Source organism: Branchiostoma lanceolatum, chromosome 14, assembly GCF_035083965.1.
Source record: "Branchiostoma lanceolatum isolate klBraLanc5 chromosome 14, klBraLanc5.hap2, whole genome shotgun sequence".
NCBI lineage: Eukaryota > Metazoa > Chordata > Leptocardii > Amphioxiformes > Branchiostomatidae > Branchiostoma > Branchiostoma lanceolatum.
Window position 1 is genome coordinate 5,244,739 of NC_089735.1, and position 14,678 is coordinate 5,259,416.

Consider the following 14,678-nt stretch of genomic DNA (forward strand, 5'->3'; position numbering starts at 1 on the left):
GCACATTCCTCGGTGTCTATGGACTGACCTGCTTGTTACTAGGCCTTTCAGTCTGATGGATTCCTCGACTTTCTGTGTTCCTAAACAAAAAGGATTGACGAGCATTTTTTTTGCTTAGCCTGAGTGTCATCGTGTGTCAGTTCCAGGCTCTGCCTTCACCAGCCTGGAACTGACACACGATGATACTCAGTGACTCAGGCTATCTTTTGCCTGCTTGTATGAAAAAAAAGAATACTTGCCAGGACTTGAATTAAGTTGAAAGACTATTTTCACAGTTCGAATGTTTATTTGCAATCTGGTAGAACATACTACAAAAATGCTTCAATTTGGTAGAGTTCAATTTTGTCCAGATCAGTGTTTTTTTTCTGCAGTACCTTCTCTGTACAAGTGTATCTGTATCACCAAGCTTTTTTGCTTGATATAGGAAATGTACACTTTGTATGTGCAATAGTAATATCAATTTGATTCCAAATAAAGTATGCAAGAAAAAATTAGATTAAACTTCAAGATAACAGCAAATGGTTTCAACTGTCTTCTTTGGCTGAAGGCTGCTCCTTTGTATTCTGTTCAGTTGCTTTCATATTCATCATAATAAGTTTGATCTGTCTTTGATATTACATGCCAAGACAAACCTCTACAGAACACAGTGTGCGTCACTTATCAATGTATGATATTCGACACTAAAAAATGTTATCATTCATGTTCGTCTGTACTGCAGATTTTGATGTGAAAGCACCTTTGTTGCACCTGGCATTTGTTCTGATAACGTCACACTTTTTGACATCGGGATTTTTCATCAGATCATCAAAGATATCATGTGGAGGTTGTGTTATGTGAAAGAAGCAGTATCAAAAGAAAAAGTTTGCCCAAAAGCATTTTTCTGTTTTTCATAATCGACTCAATTTTCAAGTGTGTCTGGTTCTGTGGACGGAAATTGATCTGCCCATTGATGTGAAAATGCCCTGCAGAGGGAAGGACTAGGAGCGTTGTCTCTCCCTGAAGTATATTTTGGGAAGATTGAATCACTCCCCTGCAACAAATGCCTTTTTGAATACACAACTTGATTTTCACTGCATACTTCTTGTGAAAAGATGAAGAAGTCTGGATTATATTTATAGAAAACACTTTGAATAAAGTTTTTTCAATGACTTTTTGATTTTACCGATGAATAATTTCATCAGATTGGTAGATGGCTGAGTATCATTTGAGACCACATTTCTAACATTTCAGGAGCGATACATCTCAAATCCCTCCAAGAAGCTGAAATAATATGTTTTTGAAACTCAGTCATGGGAATATATTATTGTTGATGCTTTTGCTGATAAAACAAATGTTATTCGCAAATATCCTTCATGTAAACATGCTGAGTAATATGTTCATAATACTGGTGGCAGACGACATCTTGATATGTATGAAATAAACTGTCCTACCAAGGAGGTTATATATAACCTCCTTGGTCCTACAGTGTATGTCTCTGGTGGCTAAACCTGGATATCAAAATGTCCAGCATCAAATTAATGAAACGCAAACTCAGTTTATGCATATATGCATTTATTCTCTTTACAATAGTTTACAGAGCTTTGTGATATGTATGTATATGGCTATGGTATACCTTCTTGTTATATGTGCTCCACCCTTTTATGATATACATGTATATGTAGGTGCCCTTGGAGCTAGATTGCTACAGGCCTTTGTAGGACATGTTTGATCATGACAGTGGGTTTGCCGTGCATGTGAAATAAAACACATGGAGCCAGAGTGATTGTTGATACTGTGAGGGGAGGTGTATTAAGGCATATTTACAGTACTGCCTTTATTGGTCCTTAAAAAGACATTATTCACCTAACATGTCTATCAGGGAACAGGGGAAGCATTGAACTAAGTAGGGTAAGATACTGTCACTGGATAGAAACCATAGTATGTGTGTTAGAAGTAAATCGTAGTTCATTGCGGGGAAAATGGGGGTAAAGGCAGTGTAGAGGATTAAACTCGATGTGTTGTGAAAAGGGAAGAATTGTTTTTATATATTTTTCTGTGTGAGTAAGTTTGACAAGAGTTAACTTCTAGTAGTCATTGTTGTGGAGGGCAGACTGCATTATAAAGGTTGGCTGGCTATCATTGATTAAGTTTTTTTTGTATTGTTAGCATTTGGTTGTGGCATTTTACTTGATAAAAAGATAAGGGACTAACTAATGCTGATAGTAGCAGGTACTTTGTTACTCTATTTGTTGCAGTATCAATATAGTTCGCCGTACAAATGAAGGTTATCATTTTATTTTACGATGGTACGACCTAAAGTGAGATGGTCAGAGAAGCCTGGCAGTCAAAATCGTTACATTGTTCCACCCCAACATCGTACTTGGATCAGATAAATATTGTGATGTCTGTTTTTTACTGGATTGGCCAGCTTATGGTTGTCATTGAATTTGAAGATTACCAATGTAGCAGATCCTAAAACATACCTAGATAGCAAGAGAATTATTCTTTCTAAATCTAATGCATCATTGTTCACAATTACAGGAAGTGAAGACTTAAATAGTGTCAATTTTGTTGTAAGAGGGCCGATACAAGCCTGTAATTGCTAGTTGATAATCCATAACAACTGCACATGTCTGTGTATCTAGAGGTGCAGAAAGAATGAGAACTGACAGTTCTGGGTCAAGCTTTTCAGGCATTTGGTCACTTGGGTGGACATTGTTCTAAATTGTGAACAAAACACGGACAAGGGAGGGTTGAAAGGAAACAGGAAAGTCCCTGTCAACATTAATTTAGATGCAAATTTATAAATACCATCCTTGAGAAAAGCAAAGAATTGATTTGTTAGAATTGAAGGCTTTAATCAGTTTTGCCACAGAGGCAAGAAGTGGACTTAATAGTGGACTATTCCATTGAGAAATTCAAGGGGGGTTATTCCATGTTTAAGAATCTCTTTCAAATGGCATATATTAGTCACAAAGTTAGTTTCAGATACAGAGGTATGATACTCAATATCAAGTTTGAAAAATGTATTTCAACATGACTCGTGTTTGATGCAGCTTTTAATTAGTTTTATTGATAAGTCATTAAAGTTTTAATCTTACAAACAGTTATTTTTTCAGTCTTAATTTTGAAGACAGTGACTGTTGTTTCCAGTGGAAATCCTTCCCTATTCTTGGTAGAATTTGTTTCTGGCACGTAACATAATGCTGGCCACGTTGCGTGTTGTTTCTGGTCGCCATGCCAACTGTTGTGGTACCACTCATCGTACACCTCCACAATAGAATCAAGAGATTTCTGAGAGGCCACTTAATTATAGAATGATGCAGTTTGGAGTACCCTGTCAACTTAAAGACAAGCTCTTATAGTCCTCTTGCTTAGGGGTTGACCATAATTTGGTCATTAGAAAAGGGTATGGTACAATAGACATGGCCCTCGGCAGAACTTTATGTTGGTAATTATTAGATCCTTGTAAATCATGCAGTCTCCCATTTGCCAGCTTTGTTGCCTGCTCATGATGAAAGTAGATTGTTGACGTGTACTTTTTTTCTGAAAAGTGGAAAAAGCTTTTCATAGTTTTGGATATTGTTTCTCTCCTGGAGCTTCCCTTGGTAGATTTTTTCCAAGGAAACGCATCCATGTATTACCCTTACAATTTGCAGTGATTTGTTCAACATTGTACTACTCTATTCATCCCCTCAACTTGCTGTCATAACATGCATAATTTATTCCATCACAAAGCTATGACAATGAGTGTATTGCTGGAATTCTAGCCTTGCCAAATCCTGGCTTTTGATAAAACTGTTTCACAGCTTTGAGCCTAATCCGCCATGCGGGAAGCGTATCACGTAATGCAGATGTAGAGAGCAGACAAATTTCTTCTCACTGAGTGTTCCTGTTTGTTTGCTGTCCTCCCAGAGAGAGGGGGTTAAGTGGGGCCTACATAACAATACGCTTCCTATATCACCATTTTCTATAGGCACGCAGGAAGCAAAACGTAGCTCTACGCTGAAGTGCGTGATTGTTCAGAGAGGGCCCGGTGCGGAATCTGACTGGACCAGTTGTGGTTGAAGGTTTCCCACCGGGACTAACAAAAGTAGCTTTTCAGGACAAGGATAAGCGGGTGTTAGGAACAGTTAGAGCAGATATTGGTTAAGCAGCCATAGAAGGTGGAATAATGGTCGGATTTGGTTGGCAGGACAGCAATGTTGTGATTGAGCAGTGGGAAGGGAGTAAGGAAGCTTTGGACACAAAGGTCTCAAACAGGTAGACTGAGGTATCACACAGGTGTTCTGGGGGGTATACATTGCTGACATGGAAGATGGAGCAGAAGTCACATGATCCAGCAATGTTGTGAATGAGCAGTGGGAAGGGAGTAAGGAAGCTTTGGACACAAAGGTCTCAAACAGGTAGACTGGGGTATCACACAGGTGTTCTGGGGGGATGTACATTGCTGACATGGAAGATGGAGCAGAAGTCACATGATCCAGCAATGTTGTGAATGAGCAGTGGAAAAGGAGTAAGGAAGCTTTGCAGACAAGGGTCTCAAACCGGTGCTCCTGAGACTGAGGTATCACACAGGTGTTCTGGGGTGGGGGTGTACATTGCTGACATGCAAGATGGAGCAGAAGTCACATGATCCAGTAATGTTGTGATTGAGCAGTGGGAAGGGAGTAAGGAAGCTTTGGACAGAAAGGTCTCAAACAGGTAGACTGAGGTATCACACAGGTGTTCTCGGGGTGTACATTGCTGACATGGAAGATGGAGCAGAAGTCACATGATCCAGCAATGTTGTGATTGAACAGTGGGAAGGGAGTAAGGAAGCTTTGGAGACAAGGGTCTCAAACTCAAACCGGTGGTCCTCAGACTGAGGTGTTACACAGGAGTTCGGGTGTGTACATTGCTGACATGGAAGGTGGAGCAAAAGTCATATGATCCTACTTGAAATGGAAATGAGTGTCAGAAAGTAGAATCTTTGAAAAAGCACCTGAAAGTGTTATCTTGTAAACGAAGTCTAAGAATTGTTGATATTCATTTCTCCAAATGTGTCCAGTTTTGAATGTTTACTTTCAAGAATACAAGTTTATTACAACATTGTGTCCAAAACATGCGAGTTTTGAGACCAAAAATCCAGCATTATGAGTGGGAACAGGTGGGACTGGGGACAGATAGATACTGTAAATACAGAAATGTTCGCTGTGGTTTTATGTTCGCGGTTTTCGCGGTAAACTCTTCAGTGCGAACTTAAAACCACCACAAAACTTTTTGCCCACCTATGACTGTAGCGCTACTATTGTTTCAAACGCGAACTTAAACCCACCGCGAATATGTCATTTCTCCCTACCGTGAAATAAAAACCATGCAAACTTAAGTGCATTTACAGTACAGGACAAGATGCATGGGAAAAAAGGTATCAAGCATGTTAATCTTAAACTAAACTGCCCACCTGACAGGTGATGAGACAAGTTATAGTCCATCCCCTTAGCTATACTTAACCTTATCAATTACAGGTACCCCTGTACCACATCAGCTTTCAATTGTCACTCTTGCAGGTTTCAAGACCAAAAGAATTTGTAGTGTGTGACTGTGTCACTTGAAGAAGACGTGAAAAGGAGAGGCAAAATGCTCTGGTATAATGTACTTTAAGAGGTTTGAAGTTTGATTGCGTTGCTGTTGCCGGGGGCATATCTGAATCTCACATCTACCTTTGTTACAAGAAACAACCCTCAGCCATTTTTCGCTGTCGTCAGTCGGCTTGCATCCATGCGTAATGATTCGTCCATTGTTCCTGACACCAAGGGTGCAGCGAAAGGCGCCCGGTGCTTTGATTTGTGGGCAGAAGGTTGCCAGAAGAAGGCCCTCTTGTCCTTGCCTGAGACAATGCAGCCATTTTGTGGATTTATTGAAAAACATCAACTTGTAAAGAGGGTTGGTAAGGAGGCAGCCATGTTGACAGACTCGCCCTTCAGCTCAAAAGAGCTTTTCAAAATCACCAGCTGGCCTGATTTCAAGGTTGTTCCAGCACAACAGGTTGATTGTTGTGAAATTATTAATTAATGTGTTCCCCCATTGGCTTCAGAAGGGGAACTCTTAAATGCTCCTCATTGACAACAGTCTAGTCTAGTGGAATAATCAGGTTGGAATGTTACCGACTTGTAGAGCTGAATTTGAATGTTGTTCATCGTGTAGTGCCTACTGGCACATACATGTAGATCAGCAAGTTTCCATAGCAGGATAGTAGGATATACAAAATGTATTTGTACAGGGAGGGGTTGCTAGCCCTTCTATGTGCTCAAGACACCTCCTTGAACATGGGACCCCAGTTCGCATCCCTTCCAATAGACGGGTACAGCCCGAACCTTCCCAGATTGAATTTGAATGGGGATTTAAAAAAGCTTTGCTCTTATTCTAAAACTTTGATTGGCCAGAGAAAAAAACTGCTGAAATTCCTTAGAAAAGTTCCACAATTCTTCAAAATGTCTTCACAGGCAGATTAGGATAGTCAAACATAACCAATCTATTAAGTCAAGGGCCAGCTTGCTGGAAATAAAGCCTGATTTGAAAAATCACTGCATCATTGTAGTAGTACCAGTGTCTGTTCCTTTGGCTCACGATTTTAGAAATGAAAAAATGGCCCTGGAGCTGCCAGAAAACCTTCCTTTGACATGAAAGAGGAGGCTTCTATGATCATAAACGACCTATTGATGTTACCGCGTAGGTGTCCACAAGGCATATGTTTTTCAGTGATAGACTAAAGTACAGTGCTCTTCTTCAAAGTTCAAAACCCGAACCCTGCCTTTTGTATCATTCAAAAGGATGGAGTGCTCCCTGTGCAAATCCAGGCTTATCTACACTACCATGGGTCACTGTTGTACATATGGTGGAGAGTACAGTCAAACCTGCCTGAGAAGACCACTCAGGTGACCAATAAAATCTGGACTATGTGGACAGGTGGTCACTATAGACAGGATTCTTAATGCCTGTTTCAATGGGACAAATTATCACCAAAAGTCACAAGATCGGCCAGGCGGTCCTTATGTAGAGGAGGCCACCTGTACAGGTTTGACCGGTATGTTGGAACAGCATGAAATAGTAATGAACATAAAGAGGTGATTCTTCATGTGCAGCCGTCAGGTACACACACTAAGGTTGAGACTGTTGGCTGATAATGCAGCTGATGATTATGATGGATGTTGTAAGCAGGTTGCCCATGGTGACAGACTCTGGCTATTATCACAGCTCTGTCCTTTTGATGGATATTCCCAGGATGGCTTCTGTTCAACTCCCAACTGCACCTATGTGTAAGGATAGCTCCTAATAGTTTTAGACTGTGGGAAGAAAAGCAAAAGGTCAAATAGGAAGTAGGAAATTAGCTTTTGAAAGTCTGAATCAATTTTTTCTAGACTAAACTTAAATGCTGAGATGCGAGATGAATAGAATGAATCATGTTGGTGTCAAATTTGTATTACTTACTGTGTTAGGCAGCAAGGAGTCAGGTTAGACCTCTCAGTTGAATTCCCTTCCCAGCATTCAAAGATGGTAAAAAGATGTGCGTGGATGTGCAGTGTTTTTGTTTTGATAAAATGTGTCACATAAATATGAATTTGTTTTGATAAAATGTGTCACGTAAATATGAATAGCAGAGTTCTGAGTACTGTGTGGACATGTAGAAAAACATTTTTACACTTTAACTTTTGGTAACTGAAAATCTTGATAACAAAATTTGGCAATATTGTGCCTATGCCAGAAATTCCATCTGTACTGTCAAGTTGTTGATATTCCAACAAGATTTATTCACTAATTGGTAAAGTTCACTCCACCTTTGTTATTTTTGTGTGAAAATATTCCAGTCAAATACTGTCTAGACAGGTCATCATGTTTTACCAGGGTTCCTTTCCAGCAGTATCTAGCATCTCGTATGAACAGTACATGTGTATGATTTGTTACCCATTAGGAGATGAAAAACAAACCCTAACCTTAGGCTATGGAAGACCTTTCTTGTACTCAAAGCTTGGGTGCCTATTAATCATACACATCCAAGATAATGTCTTCAACCTGATGTCTTGATACTGTAAATTCATTAATTTCACGGGGGCAATTTTATGGTAGGAGTGGAAATGACGTTTTCATGGTGTTTGAAGTTTGCAGTTGAAACAAAACTGTGGCACAAAAGCATTCATTCATGCGGTAGAGGGGCAAAGGGCAACATGAAAACAGCGAAAATAAAACCACTGGGAATATTTCAAGATTCACAGTATTGTGTCACTGACACTGTGCTAGATAAACACAGTTTGTGTGTGCCTCAGTGGAAAATCAATGGCATGTTGTGATATACAAAACGTCTTCCTGGATACACACTAGACACAGGTAAATAATGGGATAGGTGTGGGCATGTAATCCTTCAGTGACTATGGTCATACGAGTACAATAGAGAAGATGTGGAAACACTACATTCATATCCTCCTTAGTATGTCATCCTTTGAATAGGGAGGAAAGCCACACCTATATGTCTGTTTTGATTTTGTTTTTCTTGACGTAAATAAGAATTGTTTACACAGCTGAACATGCTAGTGCTCATACATGTACAATGTAAGATATAGATACAGGTACTCCACCTACAGTGTTCCAAGTAGGCGTGAATAAAAGCTCTGAACAACTTACTACCAGGAAAAAGAATTGTCTGCCTAACACACGCTCCTTCACAGCGTCGTAATAAATTGACTTGTTCCACTGAAAATGCGAGTGCGAGTCTTTTATGCAATTCACTTTTTGGCCGCATGAGGGCTACTATAGCGGTTTGTTCGCAAAGACAGCCCTGGGACAGAGAGCGTATTTTTGGTGCGCGAAGCATGCTGGGAGGACGGTAGTATCCTGGGGACGTGAATGTATGTGTGGATCGACGCTGCCAGATTTCACTGTACGAGAGCTCCGATTTCTGCACGACAGTCCCCAAGTTTTGAGGTAAGTTTTCTGCATGTTATCGATATCTGACTGCTATGAAAATCTATGCCTGCTTTCTTTGGTACGTAAGGTCGTTGCAACAAGGAACAGATGTATCGAGATAACATTGGATGGTTTGTAAATTCGATCTGAAAATTGTGGAAAATTTGTCTTGATTTATGCACATTATTTATGTACGCGTTTCAACTCGTTGTTATTACTTCAAATGGAAAATCAACCCAGTTATATCTATTTGTATCTATAGTATGTTGACCAGTTCTTAGCGTCGGTACAAAATTGCCGAGTATTTATATGAAATTAGTTGACAGCGGCAGGCTAAACTTGTATGATTTTTGTTGGAAAAAAATGGCCGCCGTGTTGTTGACGCTCTTGAAAATTTTTGGCCTCGTTTATCGCCAAATTTCACTGGCATAACATACTTCCCGTTCTGGATATTTTATCATTATGTCCTCTGATGTACATAGATTGTGTGGCGATTTCCAATTTCTCCATAACTGTGATTTTCATTGGTGTGACGATGTGGCAAATTCGTAGTTTCGCGTGTTTGTTGCGGGGGGGGGGGGGGGGTGTTTTTGGCAACGCCACGCGTGGGATGCCTGAAATGGAAACTTATACGTTTTCGTGTGTTTTAAACAACTCCTACAAGTTTTATATTGCATCCTGTGTTAATGCTACATTTCATTGTGGTTTTCATGCACTGATATGCCTCCAGGGCTCAAATTACTGGGTACAATTGCCATTTTATGTGTATTTTGTTCAGCAAGAATTTGAGATAATTTCTTTTAAATACAATAATTGTTGACTGGGGTGTTATATAACCCATCATGAAACTAGATTTTATAGCATTTATAGAACAAATATTTTCAATACTCTTCATCAGTAAATTGTAGAAGGATAAAACCTTTTAATTGGCAGAAACAGCCCCATCCAATAGTGGAGTCAATTAACCTATTATGTAAACAGTTTTTTATCTGAACCCATTGGGTTTAAATGGTAACCTATGTAAAGGTACTGATATTGTATGCAAGTATATAGATTATTCTTTTTATTTAAGTGCATGGAATAAAACATTTCAGTTCTTAGCCTTTGTTAACTCAAGTAAGGGGCCCATCACGACCAACATAGCTAGGCAAAAGTAAGTTAGTATTTGATGTTATATTAAGTTTGTATCAGTCCAACTTGTCAGCATTTACACACAGTAACCAAAAGGTTTTGGTTGCAGAAATGGCGGACGGTGAGTCATCTGATGATGACAGACTCCTGGCCAGGTGTCTTCTGGATGACATTGAGACATCGTCGGATGATGACAAACCACTGGCCAGGTTTCTACCGGAACAGTCACCATCCACAACGACTCCAACTAACACACCCAGGAAAGACAAAAAGCGGCTCATGACCCCAAACTCTAAGGCCCTCCCTCAGCCCTCCTCAAAGCGGGCAAGCACCTGGAGTGCCCCTGGGAGTGCCCGGAGTCAGCAGGACAAAGTGCGTTCTCTTGTACGGGGTTACCTGTTGAGTAAGTTCGAGGAAGGTGCAGAGGAGGACAGTGTTTTGATGGAAGATGTGCAAACAGGACATTTAGTTCTGGACGCATAACATAAAAATGGTATGTCAAGGTGTGCAGGTAATGACACGGTATTGTTAGAGATTTACACTGGTTGTACTATTTTAACTACTTGAACTACTTCTGCACATGACTATCAGTACTCTAGGTTTGAGTATTCATGTTAATTCACACCGCATACCTACTTGATAGAGGTATGATCTAATTTTGAACTGTACTTTACAACCATGTAAATAAAAGACGTATATACATACTACTTCTGCTTGTCCTTTGTGGTGTGGGATGATCATTATAACAACAATTGAAATGGTCTCCATTTAACTTATCTGTCTTCTTTAGCAATTCACAGCTTTCAGTCAATTCAGCAGTTATGTATTGAGATAAAAACTGTACATACAAAACTTATGTCGCAACATTTATGTAAAAATATACAGGCAATAATCCTTAATAACAGGAAATAGATCTAAAAAGAGATACTGTCATAAACATACAAGTTGACACTGATACTGAAATGATTGAAGCAAGTTGACAATAGATGCACTTTTAAAAAAACTTGCAAATAAACTCATTATCATATATGCCATCGTCGGCTTACATGACATGACTATATACATAAACATCACCATAACTATATACATAGACATAATAAAAAGTTACCTTATGAATAATGTCACATTTACATCATTCATACTCTAATCATATAGCCCTCATTGGCTTACATAACATGACTATATGCATAAATTTCATCATAACTATATACATAGACATAATAAAAAGTTACCTTATGAATAATGTCACATTTAAATCATTTTGAATTGTAGACTCTGCCATCCTCCCTGGGAGGATGTGCAGAGAGGCAAACTTGCGAGTCTCACTCACAGGCACTAGTACTTCTTGTAGAATCTCTATCCAGAAAGGCTCCGGCATGGAGTACGATGCCCGCCTTTTTTGCAGCAACTTCGGGCCTTGTTGCAGTGACTTTAGTTGACAGTGCTGGGCTTGTCACTGAGAACTGTTCACCTGCCTGCTCATTTACCTGTAAGACAAAGAGGTGACACAAAACATAAGTACAATGTACTATCCAAGAGTTTGCTTTTGTATTATAATACAAGTACAAATACTTTTGTTCATGTCTTTAGTATTACTTAATCAAAATATACAGATATATAAGTTGGAGAACCCAGTTATACACACACATTTTCAGTTTTTTTTTCTTCAAAATGATTTCCAGATGATTTCACAGTAATGACTACTTGCACATGCATTATTGGGGAACTTTATCAGGCTTGCAATAACTCTCTTCATTTCAACACGAAACGCAGTTACTGTATTACAAGGCTTTACAATACTATTTACTGAAGTCTGAAAATAAACAAGAAGTCCTTTAACTTTTGTCTTAGATAGAAATAGTAAACTATATACGACTCAACAGTTAGAAACCCATAGCACTTGGTAACCTAGAGCACATGTGTCCCTGTTTGCTGGAAATCTTCCTCGAACTGCAAATATTATAATAACTTTAACAGTGCATGATATAAATTCAGCATAACTCGTCCATTGCATCCAAATCCTCACAACTGCAAACGTACCTCGAGGTCTTGCAGTCTCTGCTTCATCTCTTCGAAACACAGCTGGCTCAGCTTCTGGTTCGCTGTTTTTTTCCGCCGTGGCGTCAGATTTTGTGCCGTGTTTAGAACGATAGTGCACGTCCAGGCCGGCTCCTTTCTGGAAAAACACAGCATTGCCGTCGCAGTCATGTTGGGGGCACGGCACCCTCCCCTCTCTGGAGGCTCGACAAGCGGTATTTTTCAGGTTTTTTAGCCCTTCTCCGACGTTTTCTCCACTCGCTGCCATTTCCAGACCGTTGTGATTTTGATCTACTGGCTTTTATTAATGCAAATGTCTTCATTTTGGCACCTTTTTGCCGCCAGAGGAGCTCGGCCATTGTTTTGGTTGTGAAATACCCCGATCGTGTCTCCGCTGTGCTATTTCTGGCAGATCGTGACGTAGCACAGCAGCTGCATATCATTATGTCTCGGGTCCCCCAGCGCTCGGGCGCGCTCGGGCTTCCGTCGGCACTTTGCATACATTATCCCGCATGGCAACACCGGCTCATTAAATATGCGGGCGCCATCTTGGATGGAATTCTACCAGCGTCTGCGGAGAAGGCCAAACTCGCTACCGTAGCAAACTACCTTCCGTGACATAACTCCCCTCTCGGCAATCTAGAAGGGTAATCTTACACCCTCGCAGCGCCACCAAATTAGGTACATTTTAAAGTTCCCTTTGATGTAACGTATCACCATTGTGGCAACATTTTACCCCCGAAATAGTAAACTTTCGTCTTGTTTTCGCCTCGGTAACTGTAGAAAATACTAGCTAACTAGTGTACAGTCACACGTTGTATAGAGACGCACACAAGAGTCACACAACTTACGATTTGCTAAGGTAATTGAGACAAACACAAAACAAAACAAAATGACAGCCGTGGATTCCATATAGTTTTATTTTGTGTATTGGTTGAGCCCACGATCTAAACCTATGGCTTCTTCGCGGCGCTGGGTACGAGCGTGTGCCTAACAGCAGTTTGTCATCAAATCCTTCTTACTACATATTACATTGTTAATTACCATGTTATTGTCAATGATCAGAACGACCACCTGCACATATACTAATGCCATGTTTGTGAACAAGGTGTTTTTGGTGCTTCATGGACTTAGTAAGTACAGGTGACGAGGCAAAACTACTGGAGAAAGAAACTCCCTTCCGTAACTAAGCCAGTGTCACGTTTGGTGAATTGTTAGTCATGGGGAAGTGACTATCCAAAATCAATGGACTGTCAGCCCAGGAGACTTTAGGGCTGTGTTTTTACCTGACATACAGGAAGGCGGCCCTATTGTCCAATAAGTGACTCAAAGTGCGGCCCTGTAAGTGCTTGTACCGTCCATACATTATTGACTGATGTCATCGCAGACAAAGCAGATGATTAATACAGTACAGAATGTCAATAGGACCTGGAACTGGCCGGGCCAGCGGAATATAAAGTTTACTACGTGAACATGCCTTGTACATGTGTAGTTTGTGCAAAAAGTATTACTGTCCACACCACTTGCCACCAGAAACTAGCAGACTTTACTACCAGTCAAGCAGTAGTTATACCTAGTACCTGTCAGTATCCTACAAGTACTCAAACATCCCTTTCTTTGTCTAGTTTACGTCCCCTTTGTGATCGCATAGTCTGTTAAACATGTAATTGAATTGTATGACCAAGTCTTGTATATTTAATGAACTTGCTAAGTAATGTACATTTGTAGATAACGTCTTTATTTTCAAAGCAGGAAGAGACTGTATTAATAATCATTTGTCTTGTGGTTGTCTTTAAGTACAAATAGACATGGAAGAAGTAACTTTTGACTTGGTACAGTTGCCTAATTATCATGTAGTTGCCACATATGTACAAATGTATGTCCCTACTGGAAGGGAATACAGTAGCAAATACAGGTACATGTTCAAGGCTTCGTGTGAACCCTTGGGAGGGGTTAAGTTCAGACATGTTTATTGTATAGGTCACGACAGGTACTTGTAAGTTTGTCAGAGGAATTTCCTTTCCGTCATGGTCTTGCTACTGTTGCTAAGGTGACTTGGCAACAAGGCTATGTCTTCATCAGTACTCCTTGATCAGATGGTTTATCGGTTTGTGAGCAAGATGATTGGATAAATCTTCCTTAGATTTCTACTTTGTTAAAGCCAATGAAGCGTACACTTCATCCTTCTAAAGAAATTTGAAGCAAGACCGCCGCTTCAGTCTGTAGCTTCCTTTTGAATTACAGATTATAAGCCAGTCGGTTCTGTAGAGGAACCTATGTCAACTTGAATTGGGGGACGTTGCCTTTTCTGATTGCTACGTCGTTTTAAGTTTTGCTCTAGGATTATGATGACTTTTTACAGGATGTTGTTGGTACCCGTTGAACTTCACACATCCGTACAGCAGGAGAAATGAACAGAAATAACCGATGAACACACCTTTTTCACTGTCTGCAGCTTTATTATCCAGAAAATGTAAGGGAAAAATAGACGAATGTCAAATGTGTTGCGAGAAATTGTTAGAGATCGGCAAAGTATATAAGTGTCGAGATAAGGGTTATTTGTTGCCCTGGAGACTATTGATTACATACAT

At 40.0% G+C, this 14,678-nt stretch overlaps 1 protein-coding gene and 1 long non-coding RNA gene across 2 annotated transcripts in view; both read left to right on the plus strand.

Moving 5' to 3' along the window:
• LOC136449107 (protein bicaudal C homolog 1-like) overlaps positions 1–14,678 on the plus strand; it is a 64,150-nt gene that overhangs the window by 24,377 nt on the left and 25,095 nt on the right. The gene's annotated exons all lie outside the window — the stretch shown is intronic.
• On the plus strand, positions 8,673–10,750 carry LOC136448460 (uncharacterized). Its single transcript, XR_010757885.1, has 2 exons — positions 8,673–8,937; positions 10,160–10,750. It is a non-coding gene; the product is annotated as an uncharacterized lncRNA (long non-coding RNA).